The sequence below is a fragment of the Tamandua tetradactyla genome, chromosome 2 (assembly GCF_023851605.1).
Source record: "Tamandua tetradactyla isolate mTamTet1 chromosome 2, mTamTet1.pri, whole genome shotgun sequence".
NCBI classification, from domain to species: Eukaryota; Metazoa; Chordata; class Mammalia; order Pilosa; family Myrmecophagidae; genus Tamandua; species Tamandua tetradactyla.
Window position 1 is genome coordinate 198575413 of NC_135328.1, and position 4836 is coordinate 198580248.

Below are 4836 nucleotides of genomic sequence, written 5' to 3' on the forward strand. Positions count from 1 at the left end.
AAATTAATCTATGTTGTTAAAAGTCAGAAAAATGTGTAGTTACCTTTGAGAAGAGAGGGAGTGATTAGGAATGGGTACATGAGTTGGGCTTCTAGGATACTTAAAACAATCTGCCTCTTGATCTGTGTAATGGTTGTGTGAGTGTGTTTACTTTGTGAAAATTCATCAAGTTGTATACTGTACTTCAGTAAATAAGCTTAAGATTTAAAAAAGAAAGCATCATTATCACCAATATGGTGATATTCCTCACAATGATAGAGGAGAGTCAACAGAGGAATTCACACTGGTTGCAAGCAAGACTATATTAAAATTAATACTCTATCATACATTGTTGGTAGGAATGCACAATGGTGCAGCCACTTTGAAAAAATTTGGCAGTTTCTAATAAAGTCAAACATAAACTTACCATATGACCCAGCAATCCAGCAATTTCATTCATATTTACCTGAGAAATGAAAGCAAATGTCCTTACAAAAATGTGTGCAAATATTTAAGGCAGCTTTATTCATAATGATCAGAAATTGGAAACAACACAAATATCTATCAGCTGCTGAAAAGATAAAAAATTGTGATATATCCAAACAATGGAAAACTATTCAGCTATAAAAAGGTACTACTGAGACATGGAATAAACTACTGATACATGCAATGACATGGTTGGATCTCAAAAACATCAGGCCAAGTGAAAGAAGTCAGAAGGCTACACACTGTATGATTTCATTTATAGGACATTCTGGAAAAGGCAAAATTATAGGGATAGAAATGAAATTAATGATTGCCAGGAGCTGGTGTGGGGAGAAGAGAATGAACTACCATGGGACACAAGGGAACTTTTCTGGATAATGGAAATATTCTATATTTTGATTGATAGAATTACATTACTGCATACATTTGTCAAAACTCATTAATCTATACACTAAAAAGGGTAAATTTTACTGTATATGAATTATATCTTAATGCACATTCCTTTAAAAAAAAGGGGGGGATTCTGGGGATCAAAGTAGTAGGGGCAGGCCTGAGATGGGTAATGTCAGATTGAAAAAAGGTGTATAAGTTGTGGGTTGCATTAATATTCCAGTGGTCTAGAAGTGCTCTTGGGATAAAAGTGACTTTGGAAACAAAAAATAAGAGAATATACGTGTTCATTCTAATTTGTTACTCTATCATCTTCCCTCTCAGGAAGCAGGAAATGTTGATTCTGTAGAAGTCATGCATGATAATAACACAAAATCAAGTACGTATTATGCCAAGCACTATTCTTAAAGGCCTCTACATGTATTATTAAATCCTCACAACAGAAACAGCCAAAATGTCCATCAACAGACGAGTGACTAAACAAACTGTGGTATATACATAACGATGGAATATTATGCAGTTTTAAGACAGAATAAACTTATGAAGTATGTAACAACATGGATGGACCTAGAGAACATTGTGCGGAGTGAGACTAGCCAAAAACTAAAGGACAAATACTGTATGGTCTCACTGATATGAACCGACATTAGTGAATAAACTTGGAATATGTCATTGGTAACAGAGACCATCAGGAAATAGAAATAGGGTAAGATAGTGGGTAATTGGAGCTGAAGGGATACAGACTGTGCAACAGGACTGGATACAAAAACTCAGAAATGGACAGCACAATACTACCTAGCTGTGTGTAATTATGTTAAAACACTGAATGAAGCTGCATGTGAGAATGATAGAGGGAGGAGGGCTGGGGACATAAATGAAATCAGAAAGAAAGATGTTAAAGATCGAGATGGTATAATCTAGGAATGCCTAGAGTGTATAACAGTAGTGAAATGTACAATGTACAAATTTTAAATATGTTTTTGCATGAGGAAGAACAAAGGATTGTCATTATTGCAGGGTGCTGAAAATGGATGATAACTAATACTTTAAAATGTCACCTTATGTGTGAGACTAAAGCAAAAAATGTTTGTTACAAAATTTAGATTTTGACAAGAGCATTTCCTAATATAACTCATGTAGATAGTTTGATTGAATGTCATAAGTACTTGGAATCTCAGGTAGCACATGAGATTTTGTTGATTTGTCCAGAGTGATCCCCCAATGAATCCCAGAATGATTTGATCAGTGACTGGAAAAGTATTTGCAAGCCCCCTTCGGGGAATGGTGAGAGTGGGGAGAAATTCAACTTCCCCAAGTTGAATTCTTGATATTCTCACAAGCAGTGTGGACAACCAAAGCTATAGGCTGAGCCCCCAGTCTTGGGGTTTGTTCACATGAAACTTAACCCCACAAAAGATAGGTCAAGTCTACTTAAAATTTAGGCCTAAGAGTCACCCCCAAGACAGCCTCTTTTGTTGCTCAGATGTGGCCTCTCTCTCCAGCCAATATGATGAGCAGTCTCACCACCCTTCCCGTCTCTGTGTAGGACATGACTCCCAGGGGTGTGGACCTTCCTGGCAACATGGGACAAAGATCCTGGAATGAGCTGAGACTCAGCATCAAAGGACTGAGAAAAACCCTAGAATGAGCTGAGAATTAACATCAAGAGACTGAGAGAACCTTCTCGACCAAAAGGGGGAAGAGTAAAATGAGACAAAGTGTCAATGGCTGAGAGATTCCAAACAGAGTCGAGAGGTTATCGTGGAGGTTATTCTTATGCATTAAGTAGATATCACCTTGTTGTTCAAGATGTAGTGGAGAGGCTGGAGGGAATTGCCTGAAAATGTAGTGCTGTGTTCCAGTAGCCATGTTTCTTGATGATGACTGAACAATGATATAGCTTTCACAATGAGACTCTGTGAATGTGAAAACCTTGTCTGATGCTCCTTTTGTCTACCATGTCAACAGACGAGTAGAACATATGGAATAAAAATAAGGAATAGAGGGAACAAATGTTAAAATAAATTCAGTTTGAAATAGTGGTAAATGAAAGCGAGGGGTAAGGGGTATGGTACGTATAGTTTTTTTTCTCTATTACCATTTAATTTTTTTCTGTTGTATTTTTATTTCTTTTTCTAAATCGATGCAAATGTACTAAGAAATGATGACTATGCAACTATGTGATGATATTAAGAATTACTGATTATATATGTAGAATGGAATGATTTCTAAATGTTTTAATTTTTTTTAATTAATAAAAAAAGTAAAAAAAAAAAAAAAAAATCCAGAGGTTCACACAGTGAATGTGGTAGCCAGGCTCCAAAATATACCCCATGATTCTTGACTCTTGGTATTAATGCACTTGTGTGGTCCTTTCTCACATTGAGTAGTGTGGGTAATTTGACCTATAAAACCAACATTATTGCAAAAATGACAGTGTGATTTCTTAAGCTAGATAATAAAAGTGATTGCAGTTTCTGTCTTCCCCGTGGATCCATTTAGTTCCAAAATCCATGCCCTGCGTGGAAAATATTTTCTAAAATAGCTTTCATTCCACATGTACTTCTACTTTTCCACAATCCCATCAACAGAAGGGAACTATATCTTCTTCTCTTGAGTCTGGGTGGGCTTCTGATTGTTTTGACCAATAGAGTACCATGAAGGTGAGGTTGTTCGACATCCAAGGACAGTAATTACACCCTAAGATGTAATGCAACTTCAGTTTTGTTCACCAAAATACTTGGAGTTTTGAGCCACTATGAAAGAAGCCTGATTGCCTTAAAGCCACTATGCTGGGGGAGCCAAGCTATATAGTGAGGTCAAATGTAGGTACTCCAATCAGCATTACTGGACTGCAAGTCATCCCAGCCCTGGAGTCAGACATGCAAGCAAATACATCATGTTCAGAGAGATGATTCTGGTCCCATTTAGTTACCCTCAGCTTTTGAATTATTCCAGACATCATGGCACAAAGACAAGTCATCCTCACTGTGCCCTATTCAAAATTTTGGCCAATAGTCTGTGGGCATATTAAAATGTTTGTTTTAAACCACTAAATGTAGGGTTATTTGTTATACAGCAATAGTAAGTGAACATCCTGTAACTCCTGACAGTTGGTCTTCTCGAGAACGGGCCCTCCTCCAAGGTTCTTGAGTTGGTGCAGGTAACATCTGAATTGCAAGCATGGAACAAAGTCTGCCAAATTCTTTGAGTGTTTTTTAGTGTGGTTAAAGATCTTTCTGAAGGGCTAGATGACATTTTTTTCTCTCTCACTTTATACATTTTTCCTCTAGTGGTTTTTAAGACTAAGTAAACAGATAAATGAAGGTAATTCACATAATAAAGGTGGTCATTAACATAGCCTAAATTTTTTTTAAACTGCTAGTTATCTCCAAATTATTTAGAGAAATAAGTTGTCTTGGAGTTTATAAAATAGAATGACCCAGCTTGGAACAGTGACAATGTCTAAAAGTTACCTATTTTGATGTTAAAAACTTACTGTCACTAGGATTTTAAACTGATACATTTATCTCCTCCTTTTGGGATGAGGGCATCTCAAAAATCCTTCACTCACACCTTATGAAGATTCGTCCTGTATTATATTCTGAATAATAATAGTAAATTTAAAGTCAAAGAAAGGGGCACCCACTTAGCTCAGTTGATAAAGCATGAGACTCTTAAAGTCAAGGAACAATGGTGTTCAATATTCCACTAAATGGATGTTCCATGGGCTTTGTCTGTTTTGTTCACTGCTGCATCCCCTTTACTAGCACAGGCCCATCACAAAACAGCATTTAAACTGAATAAATAAGAAGAAAAAGAATAAGTTATTATGACGTAAAACCTCCCATTAGCAGAGTTGAGTTTTTAATTTTTTAAGTCTACAAACAAGACAAATTGACTATTTTCCAGGTTGAAGGGGATACTGGGATATGTCTATTGGCGAACCAGCAAAAACTAAATAAAAACTAACAATTAAAC